This window comes from Lissotriton vulgaris, chromosome 4_1, assembly GCF_964263255.1.
Source record: "Lissotriton vulgaris chromosome 4_1, aLisVul1.2, whole genome shotgun sequence".
Taxonomy (NCBI): domain Eukaryota; kingdom Metazoa; phylum Chordata; class Amphibia; order Caudata; family Salamandridae; genus Lissotriton; species Lissotriton vulgaris.
The window spans coordinates 546899634-546925113 of NC_141691.1; the positions used below are offsets into that span (position 1 = coordinate 546899634).

The 25480-nt window shown below is 43.6% G+C and overlaps 1 protein-coding gene across 1 annotated transcript in view; it reads right to left on the reverse strand.

Moving 5' to 3' along the window:
- Window positions 1-25480, reverse strand: part of VOPP1 (VOPP1 WW domain binding protein) — a 456859-nt gene that overhangs the window by 369189 nt on the left and 62190 nt on the right. The window lies entirely within an intron of this gene.

Below are 25480 nucleotides of genomic sequence, written 5' to 3' on the forward strand. Positions count from 1 at the left end.
AAGTGTGCACACAAAAGTTCGATTGCCGCTCACGAGGAAGAATAATTAGAGGGAACATTGGTTATGAGTGTTTGTATTAGATTTGGCAGCAGGAAGAGTTAATATGTGTGGTGAGGTTGAGTGGAGTGTAAGAATTGTTTGGTCGTGTGTTTTTGGTGAAAAGAGGTGTTACTGGAGGATATTATGAGAGAGGGTTAAGCATAGGGTTGGTGGTGATGGAATGTGGTCTTTTAGGAGCAGGAAGAGGGTAGAGCTAGTGTTTTGTATAAACAGGGAGTATGTGTTTGAAGGTAGTATGATTATGTATAGTGTGGGTTTGTGTTGTGTTTGTGTTGTGTAGTTGTATTAGTGGTATAGGGCAGACACTAAAAAACTGAAATGTGGATAGAGTTTGTTTAAATGAGTAGTGTGCATTTGTTGAGACTGTGCTATTATGTTTGAGGATGTGGATGGCTTAAGGTGGTGGCTGGTAAATGGAAAAAGGGCAGGATTTTACTCACTAGCCCTAACACAACAGGCAACAGGCAACTAATCTTGTCCTCCACACCGTTAGTTTTCATGCCAAGGCTGAAGTGCCCTGAGCCCTAAGGTTAAGTTGCCCTAGTGATTAGGTGGGTGAACAGCCTTTACAACGAAACTTTTACAACGCACTACCATTACGACGCAACCATTACAACGCAAACCATTACAACGCATTGCGCTGGGGGGCGATCTAGGATAGGGAATAGATTTAATTTACTATCCAACACCTTCCCTACTATCCACGGGGACTGGAGTTGGAATAGTAAATTAAACTATTCACTATCCAGCACCCCAAAGCACTGTGCGTTGTAATGGTATGCGTTGTAAAAACTGCGTTGTAACAGCATGCGTGGTAAAAGCATGCGTTGTAACGTCATACATCCGATCAGGTGACCTTGGACCAATGGGAACTCTAACCTTAGCAAATCAGAACCCTAGCTCTAAACCAAAGCCAATAAAGGTCCCAGCTCTAATCCTAGACAGTCAGAACCCTAGCCCTAAACCTCATAGCTAATGGGAGCTCTAGCTCTATTAACCAATCACAGCCCTAACCGTCTTCCATTCAGAACACTAACCTGAAGCCCTATGTCCAATACAAACCCTAGACCTCGAAACACATCTGAAACTCTAGCTCTGTCAACCAATCAAAACTGTAGCCCAATTCCCTAGGTCCATTCCAAACCTTAGCTCTAGAAACCAATCAAATCCCTAGCCTTGTCAGCCAATCAGAATACTAACACTTAGTCCTGTGATCTATGCAAAACATAGCCCTAGAAACCAATCAAAACCCCTAGTTCTATCATTGAATCAAATCTCCAGCCCCAAGTTCTAAATACAATACAAAACCGAGCCCTAGAAAACAATCACATAGCTCGCCCTGTTAGCCAATCAGAATACAAACCCTAAGTCCGAGGAACAATACAAACCTTAGTCTTAGTAATCAGTCTGAATATGAATGTAACAACCAATAAGAAACCTATTTAAATTTAAGTAGTATGTTAAAATGTAAGGGCCTGTGCAGGTGTAAGGGGAGGGATCAAGCCTGCCCAGATGCCTGTGGGCCAATCACTAGAGCACAAAGTGGTGTGCAGGGGACAAAGAGGTGCTCATTAAGTCAGATTTGTCTTGGTTACTAACAGGCTCAATACACACTTTGTAGTTCATCTTCAACCATGCAGGTAAGCCCCAAACCTAAAGCAACTAAATACTGCTTTTAGCATGCTTAAGAACCAATTTTTCTACCCAAATATCAGTGCTAAATACACTTATCAAACACAATTTAAACCACAAAACAGTTTAGGCATTCTCTTAAAAACACTCTGGTTATGCTTAGAGAATATTTTGCCTCTTTAGCTTGTAAAGGGGGCGGCGGTCTCCTAATACCGTGAGCACAGTTGATGGTAAGAAATTTAAGTTTTAAAGGTACTAATTGCACAGACGCTAAGAGATAAATTTGATCAGGCATGGGTAGAGGAAAAAAGCAGTCCACAATTCCACTCCATGCCACACAATTCCACGCCACGCAATTCGTTGTCTCACAATTCCTTTCCATGCCACACAATGAATTCCATGTCGCAAAATTCCATACCGCCTCACACAATTCCCTGCAAAATAATTCCATGCCCGCCACATAATTCCACTCTAAAGCACATAATTCTATGCGACATAATTCCACTTTACTGCATATCATGTTATGTTTACTGATTTATCACCGGAGATGAGGTTCCGTGAATTCTGAACCTGGGTTATAAAGGTCGTGGTTCTGTTACGATTTTGGTAACAGCGAACCGTAAACAGTGAGTTCAGCAAGTATGAGTGTTTTCATCATGTTACACCGATAGATTCCCTGTGTATTTGAAGATTTCGTTCTGTACCCTCTGGTTCCATTTTGTGCATGGCAGCCATTTTGTGGTTGCCCTCACATAGGCCGATGACTGTGGCCAAACGAGTCTTTAGGACACGTACACCTTAGCTTGAGTTTGTGCTGACTTCTGTTTGACCTGAGTGAACTGACCCTGTTGCCTGAAGCTGACATTGCCAAACCAGTTCTTGCCCTTTAGCTGATCAAGATTAAGGATCAGAGCATAGGACATCGTAAAGTTTTACCACACACAAACATGCCTTATCCTACTTCTATCTGTTTCTGTTTCTTTCTTTATGGTCTATTTATGATGTGGGTTGTGGTCCTTTTTATTATGGGTTTGTCCGGCTTGCCTAAAAGAAGAATGTTTATCTTGGGTTTGTTTGAGGATTAATTATGGGCTGGACAAACTGAAAAATGGGTTTGTCATCATGCAATGCTTTTTGTCATTGAAACATGTGAGTGGTCAAACTGTAAATAAGGAATGTTTGCCTGAAGCACAATTTTGTGTATAAAAAGGGATGGCTTGCTTTGTAAAGTTGAGCAGTTTCCTGAGAACATACACTGTGTTGTACTTTTAGGACCTCTGTTACTGGCTGCAGCCAATAAATTTGATCTTTGACGCCACCAAGAAGTATCCTGTGTCTCTGTATTCTAAGACAGGTGAACCCGAAGACTTTGGGCGTGCCCCTGGCGCCGCTGGGTTTAAATCCCGGTTCTTCAGTTGGCGCCCAACGTGGGCGACTTCAGCGGTACCGGTCCAAGCCCGAGGATCGTGTGGAGCTTCGTGAGGAAACTCTGGAGGAGGGCCCCCACTTCAGCGACCCCTGCATGTCAAAAACGTGGACCAAAGGTCTTTTCCACGAGGTTTCCCGCTTTCCAGACGGCTACGAAAGGACTGCTGCCGTGACTGTCACCCTGTCTTGGACCCCTCTTTGTGAAGCTTTGTAAGGCGAGACTAAAGACGGGTCTTCTGGTGACGTGAAAGACAATTCAGTTAAGTATAAGTGGGTCGCTCCCAGTCCTTTGTTCTTTGGTTCTTTGGTTCTTTGAGTCCTTAGTTTTTGGTTCTTTGGTCCTTAGTTTGATTAGTTCTTAGTTTTGCTTGGTCCTTAGTTTGGTTCTTAGTTTGTTTGGTCCTTAGTTTTTATTTGAAGATTGCAATTTTCAAAAACCGAGGGTCTTGTATATTTACAAGTGTATCGTTAGAGATAGCCCCTTGAAGTTTGAAGCTCGATTAGTGAGCGAAGATGCCTAGTCGCAGCAAATTTGGTACTTGGTTTTGTTTTGGTTGCAACAGGGATTCCCGATTGGAGGACTCGTGTCCGATACTTCCGGTTGGAACTCCGACGTATGAGCACTATTCTAAACACGGCGTGGGCCCCATTACGTTTAATGAAGTATGGGTCCGCTACACTAGGAAAGATGGTGTCTTACGATGGCCCCAACATGGTAGCTTTGATACAGAGATTTTAGATAATCTGGAAGCTAAATTATTTAAGAAGAAAGCCCGGCCGGCAATGTTAGACTCTTTCCGCCTTTGGCGTAAAGAAGCCAGACAACGAGAAATTAAGCAAGCTAAAAGAGATAAAAGAGAAAAGGATGTATCAATAATGCAAGCTGCTAGGCAGTTTAAAGAAAACGAAGAAGATAAAGCAATTGAGGTGTCAGATAGGCCACATAATATGGCTATTGATAAATGTTATCCAGCTTTGCCATCTCTTCTTGAGAATGCAACGAAAGACCCTGAGAAGGATCCTTTGATGTCACATTTGTTGAGATTACCACCCCCTTATGCACAGAGTGCTACGGCACCTCCGCAACCTCCAGTTGCACGATCTCTTGTTGCTGTTCAGCCACCGGCTCCTCTTCAGCCGGCTCTTCCTCCTACGGCGCAGCCTCCTCTGGGGCCGCCGACTTTGCTATCAGTTTTGCCTGGACTTTCTTTGCCTCACTCTCCTTTACCTTTGGCTTCTGCTACTTTGCCTCAAAATACTTTGTCTCTTGTCCTTATGACAGCTTCTCCTTCTGCTCGACAGCGAATGACTGAAACTGTTACTGGTCTTTTGTCTCCTTTCTTTGGGTCATTGAGTATGACCCCTGTTTCTGCACGTAAACAACTGCGTAGTCAGTTACCTAGTCCCAAAGAGCGGGCAGTGTTGGTTCTCTTGGCTCGCAGATGGGCTTCGAATGTTTCGAGGTATAATTTAGAGTCAGTTATGGATGTTTTCCAGCAGTGGGAAGCACCCAAGCAAAGATATGTGTTTGATGAAATGTGTACTTTCCTCCGTGAGGAATGGGAAGATAATGATTTGGGTTCAGTCCCAGTGGAGTTGCTAAATGTACAGTCCGAGTTTGCGAAAGGGACGATAGTGGGTCCCGGAGTAGAGAAAGCAGTTGCGATGGCGCTTGCGTTTAGGAGCGATTCTCCTTCTCAGCGCTTGTTTGAGCCTGATCCTGCAGTTAGGAGGAAAGTGAGACAATATCCGATGAGAGAGCTTCCCCCAGTTTGGAGAGAAGGAGATGCAGCCGCTAATCCACCTATTCTGCCACATTTTCAGAGGGTATGGGTACATGTTCCGTGGAAGAGAGCTGAGGTTTTGGCTCTTAAACAGTCTTTACCTGATCCCCGTAAGAATCCAGCTGGCTATTACAAGGAATTGTCCCAGACAGTTGTTGCATGCATCATGAATTTAGCCGACATAGATATGCTGTTGGGTAACGTAGTTCCTCAACCTTTGTGGGCTAAGATTCGTCATGAGGATCATGCGATAGAATTAGGCGACTCATGGGCCAATATTACTGCTGCAGATGCTAGACAAATTGGTGGTTCTAAACCTGAGCCTTTAGTGGCAAATTTACCTGGCAGAATTATAGATCTTATGAAAACGATGATGCCAGCGTTGCGAGTAAATTGGGACAAGTTGGCAGCATGTAAGCAGAAGAAGGACGAAAGCGTGTCTGATTTCTTCACTAGGTTTGAAGAAACATTTGTAGATCACACTGGTCAGGATATGAGTACGGAAGGTGGCCAAAGATTGTTCGTGGATAAGTTTGTCTTTAACTTACTTCCTGAACTGTGTAATAAGTTGAAAGATTCTGAGAGTTCTTGGGCTGTTTCTTCGTCGGCCCAGATACTAGCGACTGCTCAGTACTACGAGAATAGGGATAAGGACGAGAAAGAGAGAGTAGAGAAAAAGACAAAAGATTTAAAGACTAAGGTTCTTTTACAGCAGGCGTATCCGCCCAGCTCGACTCAGCAAGAGTCACAGCAACGTCCACAGTTTCAGCAACCGCCACAGTTTCAGAGAGTATCACAGAAACCTGAGTATTTTACTCCAAGGCCTCCTTTAGGTTTGAATCAGTGTGCGTATTGTAGAGAGGAAGGTCATTACAAGAATGAGTGTCCTGCTTTGCGCCAACGTGCGAGTGGTATGTCGGTTCCGCGAGGTCGTGGTGGTTTCCAGCAAGTGTCTAGGGGTAAAGGACGTGGTGCGTTTCCTCAGTGAACGTTCTTTTCCCCCACAGAATTCAATGAATTATTTTGATCAACAGAATGTACAGACTGGTAGAACTCCACAGTATTACGCTGATGATTACCATGTTGAGAGTGAGAGCATTGAATATAATGATTACTAGGACAGCCAAGGACAAAGAGAGGCACTAGTGTCAGTTCCAGTAGATCAGAGTGGACCTTATGTTGCAGTAGTTACATCAGGTGTGGTAGAGCCTTTTCTTTTGGATACTGGTGCAGCGAATAGTTCTATCATGCACTCTAAACTCCCTGGTGCACCTTTGTCTGGCTTAACGAATGTTTCAGTAGGATTCTCTGGCGCCCCAGTTCGTAATCCAGTTTCTAGTCCCTTGTCTCTTTCTATTGAACCTTGTGAATTGGAAGCACCCCTCATTCTGACGACAGGTTGTGGTGAGAATTTTTTGGGTCTGGATTTGTTAAAGAGATTGCATGCGACATTGTATTGTTCTCCTTCGGGAGTACGTCTTACATTGGGTAAGAAAGTGATCTCTCCGATGTATTTGTCTAAAGATTGACTCCCCCTGATACTCTTTGGGCTACTGGTCCTAATGACGTGGGTCTTTTGGAGATTCCACCATATGTTGTGACGCTCAAATCGAATGTTAAATTGCCACGTATTCCCCAATATCGGATTTCTAGTGATGGTGAAAGAGCACTTTTGGCAATTATCTATGATTTAATTGAGAAAGGTGTGATTGAAGAAACAAGAGGTAACGTGTGTAACAGTCCCGTTCTGCCTGTCTTGAAGCTTACTGATTCTTCTCAGCCGCCTGTGCATTGCTTTGTGATCGACCTTCGAGAGGTTAATAAGATTGTCGTGCCACAGTTTCCTGTTGTTCCGGACATTACTGCTTTGTTGACTTTGATTCCTGCTTCAGCAGCCTGGTTTTCAGTTATAGACTTAAAGAATACTTTCTTTAGCATTCCGATTGCCGAAGAGAGTAGAGACATTTTTGGCTTCTCTTTAGGAGGACGAAGCTTCCGATTTAAGCGCGCTCCTCAAGGGTACTGCGAAAGTCCCTCTATCTATAGTCAGGCTTTGAAAACTCAGCTTGATACTCTTGTATTGCCTGCTGGTGCTGCTCTTATTCAGTATGTGGATGATCTGTTAGTTGCCGCTGATTATGAGGAAACTTGTAAAGAAGCTACTCTTTCTTTGTTGCGACATTTGTCTGACTTGCATCATAAAGTGTCACCTTGGAAGTTGCAGTATTGTCGCCAAGAAGTGACCTACTTAGGTCATCTCTTGTCGAAGGAGGGAAGAAGGTTGACCCCAGAACGAATTTGAGCGATTGCTCAAATGACTGTGCCAAGCACACAGAGAGAAGTGCGTGCTTTCTTGGGTATCACATCGTACTGTAGACAATAGATCCCGAATTTTTCTTTGTAGGCGAAGCCTTTGTTGGCTTTGACTTGTAAGGATACACCGAATCCGCTTCCTTGGTCTGACGATTGTCAGAAAAGTTTTTCTGAATTGCGTGATGCATTGTGTTCGGCTCCGGTGTTGGGTACTCCTGACTACAGTAAGCCTTTTACACTTTATGTTCATGAGAGAGAGGATTGCGCATTGTCAGTTTTGACGCAATAGTTCGGCGATAAACAGCGTCCATGTGCGTATTTTTTGTCGACTTTGGATCCGGTAGCTAGAGCGTTGCCGAGTTGCTTGAGAGCTACAGCGGCAGCGGTTGTTTCTATTCGACAGTCTGCTGGTTTGGTGATGGATAATCAGCTGGTTGTGATGGTTCCACATACAGTGGATACTTTATTGAATAGAACAAAGACGCAGCATCTTACTAGTGCGAGGTTGTTTGGTTATGAGTTGACGCTTTCAGCTAGTCATGTGCATATAAAGCGATGCAATGTATTGAATCCTGCGACATTGTTGCAGATTTCTGTAGATACAGATGGTCAGGAACAGCATGATTGCTTTCTTAGGACAGAAGAGGAAACGAAGGTTAGAGTAGATCTGAGAGACACTCCTCTTGTGAATCCGGATGGTACGCTATGGGTTGACGGATCATGCTATAAGCTTCCGAATGGTGATGTGACTGCAGCATATGCGGTGACGACATTGAGTACGATTGTGGAAACTGCACAAATTAGTCACAATTCTGCGCAAGAAGCGGAATTGATTGCATTAACAAGAGCGTGTGTTTTGTCTGAGGGAAAGAGAGTGAATGTGTATACCGATAGTCAGTATGCGTTTGGTGTAGCACACAGTTTTGGAGGATTTCTTACGTCGCATGGGACTAAGATCCAGCACGGGCAATTGGTGAATGAGCTTCTTGAGACGCTTACGTTGCCGAAGCAAGTTGCGATTGTGAAGTGTAGTGCTTTTAGGGATGCACACTTGATGTGGACGAGGTCTGAGAAAGAGGATGATGATGTCTTGCAAGCAACTGTGCCCTCATCTTTGAGACTGGACACCACTGAGCCGGAAACTTTGTTCCGAGATCATACAGTACCTGGCAAAGATCGTTATAACTTGAAACCGAGAAAAATGGACAAATAAATAAATAATCTTTCCTTTTTCCTTTTGATAACTGCACTCTCTCAGCCAAGAAACTGTTTTGACCTATTTTTGTTTTTAGAACCGCCATCCGGGTTCAGCTGTAGGGTTGCTGTGTAAAGACTTGGGAAGGTTACGGATGGTGTTGGCCGTGGTAATGCGTTTGCGGATGAAGTTGCGAAAGAAGCAGCGGAGAATGTGTTGGGTCGAATGTATATTGCAGGCCCTGCAAGCAAGATGGATTGGTGCAGTTGGAATGTGTGAGGATACGATCGAGAGTGTGAAATCAATTCAAGCTGAAGCTACTGAGAGTGAGAAGAATGTGTGGAGAGAAACTACGGGAAGATTGGATCCGAATGGTTGTTGGGTTGAGTTGTCTGAACACCAAAGATGGCTGTTGCCTGATGCGTATGTGCTTGCAGTGGTTACGATGGCACATGGAATATCTCATATTAGTGCGAAAGGGATTTGTAAGTTGTTGGCTCCAGTGTGGGAGAATGGTGGGATTCCTAAATGTGCGGAGAATGTGGTTAAGAATTGTATGGTTTCTTTGATGCATAATCCTGGCAAGGGAACCCCAACTCCAGCTGGTCACTTTGCGCCTCCGACGTATCCGTTTGAGGTTTTGCAATTGGATTTTATCCACATGGAAAGGTGTAACAATTTGAAATACGTCCTTGTAGTTGTCTGTGCCTTTTCTAGATGGGTAGAGGCATATCCCCTAAAAGATAATACTGCCCTGTCCACAGCTAAAGTCTTGCTCAAGGAGTACTTCCCTAGATTTGGTTTGCCACGGATGGTGTGGAGTGATAACGGAAGTGAGTTTGTGGGGAAGATCATGAAGAGAGTGTGTGAGGGTTTGGGCATAAGACAAAAATTTCATGCTGCTAATCATCCCCAATCAGCTGGTTTAGTGGAATGCTATAATGGCACCCTAAAGCTGAAGCTGGCTAAGATTCAGGCGAGTTCTGGTCTCCAATGGCCCGATGCTTTGCCGTTGGCACTTTTGTCAACTAGAACCACAGTGCATTCACGAATTGGACTCAGTCCGTATGAGATAGTTTTTGGTCGCCCGGCAAATGTGTGGGGAGTGCCGAGACCAACAAAGTTCAGTGACATTGAGTATCCTGTGTTGGTGGATTATCTGTATGAACTGACAGCTAAATTGCGTGTCTTACATCAACAGGTTCATGATAGCCTCCCACCTGCGTCTGTGGACCCAGGTCATACCATCAATACAGGTGACTGGGTATTAACGCGCAATTTTCAGCAGACCAAGAATGATCAGCCCCGTTGGACAGGCCCTCATCAAGTGCTTTTGTCCACGAGAACATCTGTGAAGGTCTTCGGTAAAAGAAACTGGATCCACGGCGTACACTGTAAGAGGGTACCTTTACCTCTGCCGTACGACCAGTTGGTCTAGAAAGGAATTGGTGATTCAGAAACAGAGCGTGTGCCGAAGTTTATGCCTTTTAGTGATGCACACTTGATGTGGACGAGGTCTGAGAAAGAGGATGATGATGTCTTGCAAGCAGCTGTGCCCTCATCTTTGAGACTGGACACCACTGAGCCGGAAACTTTGTTCCGAGATCATACAGTACCTGGCAAAGATCGTTATAACTTGAAACCGAGAAAAATGGACAAATAAATAAATAATCTTTCCTTTTTCCTTTTGATAACTGCACTCTCTCAGCCAAGAAACTGTTTTGACCTATTTTTGTTTTTCGAACCACCATCCGGGTTCAGCTGTAGGGTTGCGGTGTAAAGACTTGGGAGTGCAAGCCGAAGACACAAGTTTGAGGTTCTGGTTGGTCCCTGGACTGACAGACGCATTCCTTAGCACGGAAGACCCAACCGCCGCGAACAGCACGGTTAGAGGATGGAGTTTTTTGAGTTTGAGAGAGCTGTTGAGAATATGAACTTGAAAATGAAAATGCGTAGTATAATGCATAGCAAATGTTTCCTGATCACATGTATTCTGATGTGCCTTAGTATGACGTTAGCTTTGGTGGGTGGGATTGTTTTTGCTACCCAATTGACTTCTGCACCCACTTCCCAACCTATGTCTTTTCCCACTACTGTTTCTTTGCATTCTTTTCACCCTTTTCCTGAACATGAGCAGGTTACAAGATCAGAATTCGTAAAATATTCTTTTGTACAGCTCCTGCATTAACACCAGTTAGTAGTGAACACCACTAATTGTTGGGGTTGTGGTCTTATGCCACATACTACGGATAGAGGTATTCCCTATCTGGTTCTGCCGTTTAGTCAGAATGGGTCTTTATGGGCTTTCCAGACGATGTTCATTTATGCCATTGAATTCTATCCCCTGCGTTCCACGAGAGATAACTCAAGTAATAAAGCCTTGGTGAAGGGAATTACGAATATGAGTAGAGATATTAATACGTATAAGACCATTCCTAAGGATGAATTGTTAGCTTATGTTGGTTGGAACGCGACCGGATATAGTATTAGTCTGAGTGAGAAGCAGAGACGAAAGAGATCACCTCCGATTTGGATCGTACCCCACCGAGGTCATTTTTGTCTGCAAGGTAATGGCAAGAATCCGAAAGCTCAGTTAGGGAAGAGTGTTTGTACTCAGACGGACGTTTTTGCGTCTCAGTCTTCCCCGCCCTTTTGGCAGCTAAGGGTACCGATTTTATTTGCTACAACAGAGCATATCCATGGTTGCCCCCTGATTTTTTGGGAACATGTTATGTTGGATATCTGTTGCCTCCTACGTATACTGCTGCTGCAGATTACCACAAGACGAGAGTTGTAAGAGGTGTCTTCGATCAGGAAGATACCGCTGGACAAGAAGTGGGAGACTTCTTTAAGGGTTTCCTACCGTTTTGGGGGCCTATGGTTAACAGTAGAAATCTGCTGCAATTAAGAGTGGTTGAGTCCACTGTAATCGAAACTGCCGGTGCCCTTAGTAATTTGACAGCTGAGCTTCAAGCGGATCGCCTTATGACATTACAGAATCGTATGGTTTTAGATGTCATACTTGCGGATCGAGGTGGAGTATGTAAAGGGATCCAATCAAGTTGCTGCGTTTTCATTCCAGATAATGCTCCGACAGTGTACCAGGCCATTTCCAGGTTACATAAGATCTCCGAGTCAATACATGTGGATGAAGGAGATTGGTCGTTAATTGGATGGTTTTGGGAACTGTTATCCGCGTAGGTATGGAAGATTCTGACGGTCATTGGTGTGGCTTTAGTCATTCTTTTCTCGTGTTGTCTTTGTGTACAGTGTGGTCCCGCCATATGTGGCCTTTGTGCTACTACGTGTGTAAGGAGACCGCCTGTCTCAAGAGAAGTACAGAGAGATAGGATGATGCTCCAACAACACCTTGATGACCTGATGAATATTGACATCGATTCAGATATAGACTGAGTGATTGCCTATGTAAGGGCAAAAGGAGGGTCTGAGGTTCCGTGAATTCTGAACCTGGGTCATAAAGGTTGTGGTTCTGTTACGATTTTGGTAACAGCGAACCGTAAACATTGAGTTCAGCAAGTATGAGTGTTTTCGTCATGTTACACCGATGGATTCCCTGTGTATTTGAAGATTTCGTTCTGTACCCTCGGGTTCCATTTTGTGCATGGCAGCCATTTTGTGGTTGCCCTCACATAGGCCGATGACTGTGGCCAAACGAGTCACACGTACACCTTAGCTTGAGTTTGTGCTGACTTCTATTTGACCTGAGTGAACTGAACCTGTTGCCTGAAGCTGACCTTGCCAAACCAGTTCTTGCCCTTTAGCTGATCAAGATTAAGGATCAGAGCACAGGACATCGTAAAGTTTTACCACACACAAACATGCCTTATCCTACTTCCATCTGTTTCTGTTTCTTTCTTTATGGTCTATTTATATATGGGCTGGACAAACTGAAAATGGGTTTGTCATCATGCAATGCTTTTTGTCATGGAAACATGTGAGTGGTCAAACTGTAAATAAGGAATGTTTGCCTGAAGCACAATTTTTTGTATAAAAAGGGATGGCTTGTTTTGTAAAGTTGAGCAGTCTCCTGAGAACATACACCATGTTGTACTTCTAGGACCTCTGTTACTGGCTGCAGCCAATAAATTTGATCTTTGACGCCACCAAGAAGTATCCTGTGTCTCTGTATTCTAAGACAGGTGAACCCGAAGACTTTGGGCGTGCCCCTGGCCACCCCGGGTTTAAATCCCGGTTCTTCAGAGAGGGAATCCCAGCACTTGGGCAGGTGTGTAGGATTATGGTCCCTAAAGTGCTTATACGATGAGCCAGGTCTTCAACTTCTTGTGGAACTCAAGAAGTGAGGAGGAGGCTGTGATTTGTTGAAGGAGGTAGTTCCATGCCACATAATTCCACGACACATAAATTTGTTCTACTCCTCATAATTACACTCCGTGCCACATAATTCCACTCCATGCCACACTCCACGTCACACAATCCCACATCACACTAAACAATCCCACAACACATAATTCCACTCCACACCACTTAATAGCACAGAATATAATCCACTCCATATATTTCCACTCCAATATGTGTCACATGATTTCACTCCATGTAACATAATTCCATGCAACACAACATATTTCCACACCATGCTGCATAATTTCACACCACCTAATTCCACTACACTTGGTGCCACATAATTCCACTCCATTCAACCCAACACACCCCACACCATTCCACATCCCACCACACACTTCCACACCACACACACACACTTTCGCTCCACACTGTGACACAAAATTCCATGCCACACCACAACACATAATTCCACACTACATCACATAATTCGAAAACTGTTAAGAAGCAACAAAACTGAGTGCCCATGAAAGAATTAGCACATGTAACATAAAGAGGCAATAAGACTAGTAGGTCTTTTGCTTGTTTTTGCTGCTCTTTATTAAATTTCTTCTTCAACAAAATACAGTAAGTGCAGCCAATGTATTTCACTTTGTTATAGGCTTCCTCAGGGCTGCAAACATACAAAATAAACATATGTAAGTCTAAAAACTATTATCTGTAGACATACATTACATGCAACTCTATATACACAATAATACAGAGAACCTGAAGGACAAACCTTTTTTTAAAAAAACATGCTACATCTGATCTCTTTAGACATAAAATCATTGGGCTATAGAGTTTCCATAAAATATTGTACACTTTGATAGACAAAACTACATCAGTGTACATTTACAATTACAGTTCATAGATGACAGACAAATTATGCTTCAAAGAGCAAACATCTATCCAGTGCAGATGTTTGCCCTAGGAAACAGAAGCAGATCAAGAAATACAAAGAAAAGAATTGGTGACACACTTCAAAAAACACGTACATGAAGACGTGAAAATGCCATGGATGCAAATAAAAAATATACTTATTTACAACAAAGGACCCAGAGTGTCAGGGTGCTCATTAATATTTGTGTCTGATGTGTTAAAGGTTTGAGATTCATAGGGGACAAGAGAAACAAGGAAACTAATCAGCAGAGAAAAAGAGAGCAAATGAACGGGTGTATATATAAATACAATCCACCCTTTGCCCCTTTACCTTGCGACAGAGTAGCGTGCTGTTGTGTTGCCAGTATGGTGGTTGAAAGTACTGCCCAGATCTTACCAAGATCACGTATCAGGTCATTTAGGTGGTTCTAGACAGACACTGTGTCACAACTGATAAAAAGATTTCCAAGAAGGCTCTACAAGATAAGGCAAGTATATCATAAGTGAGATTAAGAGCCCTTAGTCAAACAAATCCTTCAGAGGATTTGGAAAGAGGAGGTGACAGCGATTGACTGCCTGAATATTGAGAGGATTGAGTTGGTAGAGCTAGGATGTTCACAGGAGGTTGCCTGTGATATTCAATTGGTAAAGAAGGATTCCATGCTTAATAGCATATTCCAGCACTGGCAACATTTTGTTATTCTTTTGCTCAAAGGAATCATGTGATCCTGACTCTGGAGATCCATTTCACATTTTGGATTTTTTGTGGACTGGCTTCTCAAAGAGGTTGCCACCCTCTACTTAGGTTACCCAGTTGGCAGCCATTAGATCAAGTCGGGACCCGCCGGTGATTTTTTAGCTATTCATCCATTGACAAAAAACTGCTGAAAGGTTTTCGGTAGAAGAAGCCAGTAGTCTCTCGTCCAATTCCCTCACAGGACTTCTCAGTAATTCTGGAGGGCTTGCAGAACATCAATCAAGTCAGATTAGCGTGGCTTTTCTCTAAAGTGGAATGTTTGGTCACCATTACTTCAGCTACAAGAATAGGAGAATTGTCTTCTTTAATTATCACCTATCCTAACTTTACGTTTTTCCCAGCTAGAGTTGTCACGAGCCTTTATATTAAGTTTCGTCCTAAGGTTCTCCTGATTTTTTTCAGTCTGTGGAAAGCATTCCATTTTCTTTGGATGTCCGTGGAGCTCTTTTGTAGTACTTGGAGGAGACAAAACCTTTTTTGGTCTCTCATGGTCTCTTTGTCTCTCATGGGGCGCTCGTAGGGGTAAAAAGGCATCTAACACTGCTATCAGCAGATGTGTCAGCAGACGATTGCTAAGGCCTATTCTCCTATGGAGCTGAATTTACCAGGGAGTGTCATGGCAATGCCTACCACAGAAGGGTTTGCTGCTTGTGCTGGAGAAGCAGGGTTTCCCTACAAGAGATCGGCAGAGCAGCTACATGGGCCAGTTCCAGTAATTTTGGTGAATTGGTGTTAAAAACAGCACTTAGTTAATTGTTAAAATTATATCTGGTTCAGACGAATAGAATTGTATCTGTGGTTATCTTTTCTTTCACTTGGGTACATCCTCATTTGTTAGTAGTATGACGAGGAAGGCGACCATGGGGGTGATGAACTAGTTGCTTAAAAAAGTGATCTTCATTAACCTTAGAAAAGCCCTCCTTGTCATAGTAGGTCCCCACCTTTCCCCCTTCCTACAAAACAAATATATGTGCTTGGAAATGACAGAGGTGGCAGAGGAGGGCAGGGGTTATATAAAAAAGAAACAATAGTTTGGCAAAACGATTCTGTTTGGAGGCAGAACGGCCTCACATGTTAGTGCTATGATGATGAGGACTTCCCTAAGGGTAAAGAAGATGACTGGTAACTAGTTCATTTTTTCGTGTCCATCATGTCTGTATTTTAATGTGGTCTATTTACTAGTCTACTTTGAAGTCGAACAGTGTAAGTGGCTTCTTTGTCTTTCATTCTCTTTGCGTGTAGGACCCCATAAATCCTTCCTTGCAGCTTAGCACAGAAGAGCTCTTGTTTGGAGGCTCTGATTGTGCCTCAGGCCCTCCGTGTATGCACAGTCCCTGAAAGGCTGCTGCAAACATCTCGATCCCATCAATTCACAACTGATGGAGCGCTCAATGGCCCCAGGGGCGCGGTGGTAAGCGAGTGGGGATAAGGTAGTCTTTCTGACATCATTCTTGCATGAACAGTTTTGTAAGTGCTTTCCAAGGCCAGAAGCGTGAGGTTCTTACGAGAGCCTCATGTTAAAGTGAGAACAGAGGCTCTTAACGCTGGAGGAGGGGAAGGTCACAAAATGAAAGGCATCTCTTATTTTAGTCTACCAGGATGCAGATAGTGACTAGGTATTTTTCACTAACGTCTCCAATAATTATAAAACCTGCCCAATGCTATAAAGCACCTCATTTAAAACAAGCAGTGGCAAAGCCAATAGGTCGCATCCGTAAAACATATTGGATTTCACACTACTTTTTTTTATCTTGTAGATGTCACAATGAATGCACACATACTTTTAGGGGCTACCTTTGAATGTATTTTGTTCTGCTTTAAGAAAAGATGTAAAAAGCTATTAGTTGGGGAGGGACACACATTTGCAGATGCCATCTAGATGTGGCCAGGTACCCTCTGTGGAGCAAGCATTATCTGCCTAAACCACACTAAGTCTTTAATGGAAAGCAAATTCGAACTATTGAAAATAGCAACTTCTTACAGAGATTATAATTGTTGAATGTAGAATTACTGTACTGAAACTTCTGCAGAATTTAAAAGCACAGTTGCTGAAAATGCTGCCAGAATGAGGATTTGAACCAGCAACTAGAGATTATTCTGCAACTTGACCGCATCACCCTAAACCATCAGCTACTCTGATTTGAAAAAGTAATTGCACATAATCTATTTTTAACATTGAATGTTATGAACGCAATCTGCAGTACAATTGATGTATCCGTAAAGTGGCATGACCATAATAGTATGATTAAAGGGAAATTCCAAAAAAGTTCTTAGAAAATGTAATACAATTATGGCTGTGTTCGTGGCTACAGTATTATATTGAAAAGGGAACATGAGCTATTGTAAATATCAACTTTTTAAACAAAATATAATGGGTGAATGCAGATTTAATGAACATAGGTTTTGCAACATTTCAAATATTTATCAAATACAAACTCAAAATATGTTTCTTGACATTGGATTGGAACTCACACCTGTAAAGTACACAGCAATCTAAATACAACCTCTTGGTCTGCTGGACCACCACGATTTAAAATATAATGATAAAGTTTCTCTTGGTGACATTACATTTCATGCCTAGCAGTTCACTGAAGGAAGGGTGGAGTAGCAGGGTGAGCCATAAATCTCTCAAGGGACCTCGTATAAGTAAAGTGGGGCCTGGTAAAACAAGTAGGAACAGTGGGGCGGGAGCTTGTGTGAGAAAAGAGCTGCAATGCAGAAAGAAGGAGCAGCAGCATGTCGGCCTGCCAGCCGCGGTCAGTAGTGGGTGTACCTGCCGGGCGATGACGTGGTGAGGGGCAGGGTGGGGGGTAGTAATCTATGGATTGCGGAGCTTTACTGGTAAGTAAACATATAAATAAATAAAAAGAATTTCGTTGCGCACACTGCATCGCATTTGGGGATGCAGTGCACGCAAAGAAATTCGTTTTATTTATTTATATGTTTACTTACCTGTAAAGCTTTGTAATCCATACATTACTACACCCCACCCTGCCCCTCCCCTCCCCACGTCACCGCCCTGCAGGTACTCCTACTACCGACCGCGGCTGGGCCCTGCTGAGATCTCGTGTATGGGAAGTGTGGAAAAGCAGAAAGAATACAGAGGAGCAAGGCACCATGTTGGCTCTCTCATGTGATGGAAGCACAGAGGCAAAAGCAATTTGGAAATATAAGCACACAGACGAGAAGAGAGTTCAATAAAAGCACAGGTGGTGGGAGAGAGGCCCACTAGGGAGACCTGAAATCACATGCTCGCTCATGGAGTGTGTAGGAGAAAATACAAGCATTGGCATAGCCAATAGGTCTCGCCTTTGGGACCTTATGTGTTTAGCCAGAACTTTTGGCTATAATATAGAGCATTGTGCTGCTGTGCTTTTTGTTGATGTGTAATTATGTGGCACTGAGTGGTATTTGGAGTGTATGTTGCATTGAGTGCAGTGTAACTGTGTAGCATATAATTATGTGACACTGAGTGGTATTGTGTGGAGTGCATGTTGCATTCAGTAGAGTGTAATTATGTGGTGTGTAACTATGTGGCACTAAGTGGTATTTGGAGTGTATGTTGCATTGTGTGCAGTGTAATTATGTAGCATATAATGTGGCACTGAGTGGTATTGTGTGGAGTGTATCTTGCTTTCAGTAGAGTGTAATGCACTTTTGGGGGGAGGGTGAGAGCTTCCACCGTTCACCCTGGGGTGCTGCTCTGGGACTCCGGACAGGGATGTCGTTTAAGGAGTCTGTGTGCAGGGAAGAAGCGTCACAGTCCCCGCAACAGGGGCCGGGACGTGAGGGGCATGGTGAACGGAAAGTGGGAGTTCTGTGATTTTCTCAATATTTTGGGGGTTTTACTAAGCACCAATCACCACCTGTATATGGGTGGCGATTTAGATAAAGCACATCAAACGGTCTCTTGGCGCTTACCATATTGATGTCACTATCGGCCATGTTACTGGTGGCAATTTTACTAAACACATGAAAATAAAAGACCGAGTATGCCTGGCCTGCACAACCAGCTGAGCAACTTCAGCACGGTAAAATGACTTGCACACACATCGGATGCGCATAAGGAGCATTTATAGAATGTATTCATGTGTGATCTCCTATTCTGAGGGTGGGATTTCTATGGAATGGGTGAGCTTCAAGGAGCACAGGGGATGGCAGCCTGGAGAATGTGTTCAGCGTGTGTGGGAGGTGCACGTGTACAGAGGGGTGTGGTGCATGCTGTGTGGGGGTTTGCAGCCGTGTGGGGGCGTGGGGTTTCTATGTAGAGACTAGCAAGCCAATGTTTGTGTGGACTGGGGAGAGGCATGGGTGGTGTCTTTTGTGGAGGTGTGGGGGGTGTTTGTCTGGGTACAGGTGTGTGAAAGACATTATGTGAAGGGGTAGGAGTGACTTATGTGTTTTTGTATAAATTAGTTGTGCAGGAGGGCGGTTGTGGGTGTTTCTCTGGGGGTATGGGAGAACAAGAGCTGTTCGGTTTGGATGTGATGGCCAGGTTGTGTGTGTATTTTTGTGTGAATTCGCATGCCCATGTCTTTGCGAGTGGCAATCAGTATACGAGGAGGGACCTGTGACATGGGTGTTATTGTGCAGGAGAAGGGGGGCGTGGGGTGGGAATGTTTCTGTGGGATGGGGAAGAGGTCTGCTGGGTAGTAGATGTGGGATGTGTGTGGGGTAAAGGAAGGTCTGTGTGTGTGTAGCACACACCCCCACTGTCTGATGAGTTGCTTTCAGGATTGCCTGGAGAATATATTTTATCTCAGCTAAAGTGCTTTGCATTTGTTGAGCACATCGCCCTGCAATGTCACATCTATCTTTGAAGCACGCGTTGTTTGCACCTCAGCCAAGAACAATGAATGAATCGCTGCTTATTTCAATCTCTTCATATGTAGGCAAAAAAAACAGCAGGGAAAGCAAATTTGGTGAAAAGAGGCCACAGCTGTTTCTCTTGGAGTGAGCGAGTGTGATTTAAACACCTGCGCCCTCTCGCCTGCATGTCACACATAGTGCACAGCTTGCCTGGGGTTATGGTGGGGTGTGACTCCCGTATACAGCCCCAGATGGGGCCATGCTAGGCTGATAGGGCATGTGTATGTGGGTGCAAGACTCGCCTGTGGATGAGTGCAAGACTCGCCTTTGGGTGACCTTCAGGGAGAGTAGGTGAAGCGAACCCTCAGACCACAAGTGGTCTGTTAGTTGAGGGGGCTTGGGCACACTGGGTTGGCCTGGTGGTCTTTACTCTGTGAATCAGCACTCCGAAACTGCCTAATTCCGGCATGTGGCGCTCTGTAACACTCCATAGCTGAAGACAGGTACGGCACATATGCTAAGAACATGTATACATGTATGTGCCAGTTCTTGAATCTGTGAACACATTGCTCAGTGATTCTATGCACAGGGCACCACAGATGAGCTGCGTTTGTTTGAGTACTTGGGGGGGCACATCTTAAGTGGGGGGATCCCCACGCATCGTTCGCTAGGACCCTGGGTTGCTGCCTGCCTTCAAGGAGTGGGCGGAGTGGTCCGAGGTAACGTGGAAACCCCGGAACGCGCCCTCACACTCCTCCATTCACAAAACCCTGGGCTCACGGCTCAGCCTCTCTTTCAAGGCAGCAGGTACTGGGGAGGGGTGGAGGGCTGCGCACTGCTCGCCAGAAGATATGGGGCGAGGCAATGGCAGAAGCCTGCTCCTGGTGGGGGGACAGAGGGCTCCAGCTGGACGTGCAGGTGGTGAGGCTGGTGTGCTTGGGGGGAAGGAAATGTAGCTGTAATTGGAAACGGGAGAGACAGGCACGGTCCCGAGAGGGGCTTTGTTCTATAATGAGTTGGTGGAGTGGACAGAGGCTGGCCCTGGGCGGTGAGCCTGCCATAAATTATGGGAATGGGAAACTGAGAGGCGTGGCAGTCTGTCCTACAAATACCTATGCAGCGCTCTGTTGGTATTTAAACAGGAAAAATAGCCCATCATGATGATGTTATTAGGCATGATGTGTGGCCACCTTTTTAAAACGGGCAATATACATTAGCAAGCCCGGGAGTGGTGCGCTCACGCGCTTGTGCCTGCCGCTGCAGGTGAAAAACCAGCACGACCAGCGCTGACCGCGATCTTTTTCCACTTAACACCAACGCGATAATTGGAAATACATGGCATTACTGCTCCCTCCCCTGCACCCTAGGCCAGGGAACAAAGAAGGCGAGATAATCACCCGCCTTGGACCAATTGCATGCTGTCTTTTTAAGAAAGACGCTTGCACAGGCCAATTACGGGTTAATAAAGAAAAGCACACGAACAAGCGTGTGCTCTGAGTTCAAAAGCCCTTAATAAATGCCACGCAGCGCAGCACATGCGTGCTGGCTCAGACGAGACCTAAAAAGTAATCAGTGGCGGCTAAAGTGGAGGAGTGTCACCCCACTGCTTGAAGCAGTGAAATAAAGAAAACATAAAATGATAATAACTCGTTCTTATCATAAATGTATGTCTCCCTCCTGTGGCAGCTTTGTGGGCAGGTGCTGCTGCTCTGCTTACAAGGCAGGGGAGGAGTGGTTTGGACTCCAACCTGCGCATGATTGTTTGGCCGGCCCTCTTTGCATTACAGCCTGCATTGAGACCATGCCCAAGCCCCCATTCTCTAGTTGAGTGCCGATCCATGGAGCGCAGACCAATCACAATGCTGCAATTAGGCATTGTGATTGGCTATGGGGAGGCTGGGAGCCTGGTGATTCCTGCCAGCCTGCTCTGGTTGGAGGGACAACGGAGAGACGGCAGAGGAGAGACCCAGTAATCAGATATGTTTTTTTTATTTTTACTTCCTCTCTCCGCTCCCCTACCCCCATCCCCTGATCCTTGCCGGCCCCCACTGAAAGTAGTTTCCTAAACGTGAAGAGTGGAAAGACATTGGTAAAGAGGCTATGAGCAAGATGGACAAGGGATGCCATCAACTAAGCTGTAAGCAAATGATAGTGACAATTATGGCAACCTATGGCAAGCAATTGGCGGACTGTGAGAACCAGTGTAAGACATCGTATACTGACAAAGGGTCTTTTCCAAACCAACAGTTTGTGCTCTATAGTATGCTCAACTACAATAGTAGGAAAATAATGCTGTACAATTATGTTGACTATGAGGCATATTACAAATGCATTTTGCAGTATGTAAGGTAGAAATCCTGGAGTTCTCTTTTCTGGCGTCTTACACGCACATGCCATATGAATTTGCCCTAAAATATGTAAGGTAAGAATAAAATGGCAATATTCAGGGAATAGTCATGGACAATTAACACCCAAAAAAAAGACTGTTCTTTCTTTCCACTTTTTCAAATATACAGTTGGACGTTCAGGGGCAATACACAAAGGCATGTTAGAGTAAGTAAAAGAGAACTACTGCAGTGATATTTCGCATAATCATAAATGCATTTGTGAAAAGGATCCAATGTTATTAGGAATGCAGCCAACTGATTATGCCTCGGCTCAGTGCCTTCTTTCACATGCGAAACGAGGAGCAAAACTAGTTTGCTCCAATCTTTATATTGTAACAATAAATAGTGCAGTCAGTTTGCTTCATACTTGGGAAGGGAACGTGACTACCTGGCACTTTTTCTCCTTTCTTATTTTACCATCAGCAAATTTGTGCAAAATAGATTTGCTCCATTATTTACCCTGGTGGTGTGGATTAAGAGAGACGGTATCCTTCTGAGAAAAATTAAGTACTCAAGCCACGCTTGTTAGCAACAGGCACATCAATTTATATGTTGAGCCAATTATATATCATAAGTTGTATTGAACTTAGGCTTCAATACGAAATCTTGCTACCTACATAAAAAACTGATTGCAGTTCTACGGGCACAATTCTGCATAATAGTAGTACTTGTATGAAGAGGTGTGGAGTTACTACTTTTGGAACTGCACACACATTCATAGTAATATGCCTGGAAAGCTCTGCCAAGTGCAGGTTTCCAGTCGTACTACTCGGCATGTCATGTGACATATTCCCCATGCTTCCAATTCCCCCAATGCACATAGTGTTCGATGTACAAATTCACATTTTGAATTATTTATCAGTTTCTCCGAGTGTGAAGTACTTTTCACTATGGACAAAACTATTCCCCTGCACTGCCATCAAATCCATCCTTTTCCCACCCTGGAAGAAGAGTGAGTACAGCACTTTGCTGGAGATACATTGCAACTGTTTCTGGGTTGAATCAGAGTTTGTGAATGTGAAAAATCATATTTTTCGGCATTCACAAACAAACTCACAAATGTAAATATACAAGGGTTTATTTACTGCTACATCTAAGTGTAAATATATACTTTGTTTGCTATTGATCATTTTCAAATGTAGATTTACTTGTGCATCTAGGTATAAACTTTCATGTCCCCCCCCCTTCGAATTAGGGGGTGAAGCCTCTTCCAACAGGATTTACAAGAGTAAAGTTACTGCTAATACCGTTGAACATGTAGCTGGAGATCTCTGCCACTGTGGTGGAGAGCTCCCTATGGGAAAGTGTAGGGAAAATTATTAACGTTTATGATTCTTTAAACAAAAACAAAAAAATCTTGAAGGAAAAATGTAATCATAAATTAATTGTGAATGTTTATTTTTCACCAAAAAGTAATCAAATATGACATTAGACCACATTAAGGGGCTGATTATGATGTCGGTGGGTCCAACACTGCTGTGTCATTGGTGCTGGACCCGCCGACACCTGCCATTAGGATGCCATGGGCGGAGTCATCGGGCTGAGGGACCGTCTGCTACGCTTCTTATGGGCTCACAGAGCCCGTCGGTGCAACAGAAAGACAACATAATCCTGACAGCGGCTCCGCCGTAGGGATTATGATGTCGGTTTCTGAAAGGCTGTCAGAAAGCGGCATTGGGGGCCACCAGCCAGGCCCCTTACCCCCTGGCCCTCCGCTTTCGTGCCTGGGGGGCATCTATGGTGCCCCCCTTAACATCCCTGCACTGTGTGACAGGCACAACATGGTGCCTGCCACACGGTGCAGGGATGTTTAAAAACATCCATACTCCAATGGAAGCTTATGCTGTGGACCTATTCTGCCCGATGCACAAGCTTCCATTGTAGATGTATGTTTCCAACCGGTCACATCCAAATTAGGTGGTTGAAACTGGCATCCTATAGTCAGGAGGTTCGAGACCGATACGGTGTCGGGCGGACGCAAGTCCTCCCGAAATCGTAATCAAGCCTAAGTCTTCAAATCAAATGTGCATTCAACAATTAATTTTTTTAAATATGTTGATGTAATTTATAAATAATGAAAAAAATCCCACCCTGATTAGCATTTTTATTTTTATTTAATACGTAATAAATATTGTTAAAAGGTGTGTGAAGAACGATTTAAGTTAATTTACATTTTTTTATCAAATGTTATAATTTAAAGGTATGTTTCATTAAATGCATTATTACAGTTAAAAACAATTAATAAACGATTCTACATATATATCTATATTACCTACTGGCGGTAGGCAGTAGGTATAGTTAGGAACATGTTTCTAAAGGAACATTTTTTTTTTTACTTGCCTACATGTTTGGTGTCGTTAGACAAATCTTCACAAATTTTTTTTTTAAAGTGCCCAAGTGATTCTTGTGTATGGGAAGTTTTGTGGTGATCCATTAAGGAGGGCCCAAGAAAAAGGGGGTGTCAAAAAACATGTATTTTGCATGTTACTTTCCATAGGAACACAGCTACACCTTGAACTGCTGAACGGAATTACACCAAGTTTAGCAGAAAGGAAGATGTTGATCCATTAATGTGTCTTTTTGTGATTTGTTGTAAATCTTTTCAGTAGTTATGGAGTTATTAAAAGGAAATATTTAATTGTATAGGTGTACAGAGGATCTGCAAACCCTCTAGATCTCGTCCTGACTTCTGATTGGCTGCCAACACTGCAAACCAGGAACTGTTGGCAGCCATAATGGGACTCGGCTAAATCCCAAATAAAATTAAAAAAAGACCCACCAGGCCAAATAAGCATCTCTTTGTTTATCTTTTCACAGGAGACACGTTAAATCCGCATCTACTTCCAAAAATTTCAAAAAAAGAGAAGTGAAGCATATATATATATATATATAATACACTTACTTGCCAAACATCTTATAAAGCCATATTCGAGATAAAAAATGTATGTTTTGCATGCTTCCAACTGCATTGTAAAGGCTATTTCCTGTAAGACAAAGCTCGCTTGACATATTGAAAAGTACAGTAGGCTCAAACCCACTTCGCTTATGGAAATTCAAAATCCCAAATGCAGGTTTGGTTGAAACATAATGGCTGGTATAGGCCATCTACACAAGCAGTCCATTGACTATATTTCTGTCACTGCCTTTTAATTTAGAATATTATACCTTCATTGGGTAGCATGTTTTAATAGCATTATAATCTATCTGCCTTGAATTAACAGTTGTTAAACAGCATTTAGTAGCGAAATATATGCTTCTAAATAATCTGGAATAAATCTTAGTGAAGTTATAACTCACGACTTACATCTAAACAGGCAGACAGGTGTGTGCAATTTGAGAAATACACTAGCCAGTTCTAATGAAGTATTCAAATAATATGCAAAAGGAAAGTTTGCCTCTTTTAGGAGAGGGTTCCCAAAAGAGGTCAAAAAAGACAATAAAGGGAAAGGGTGAGAGAGCAGATATGCTCTGTAGTATTCATTCCCAGGAGCCAGTACTTGATTTGTAAACAAAAATAAAAATAAGGGCCAGGGCCCATGTCAGAAGGCCACTTCAGCTTGCACCACCCATTGCCCTGATTAGTGCTACCAATGACAGTACCAACACAACTTATCATCACACTCATACAAGTGTAACTCTTCAGACTTTAAATATACAGTAAAATTGACTAATAAATGCTGCCCACGCTATTCTTATAGCTTTGTGGCTCAGAAACTAGTGATTATAATGCATATTTAGTTATCAAGCAACTGTTGTTGTGCTCCTCACAAAATTAAATAAACAGCGCCACCAAGTGGCACTGTCATTGTTGACAGGAAGGTGAGGGTGCTGGGCACCAGAAACTACCAGCTCAATTTAAGCACTGCCTGGACCA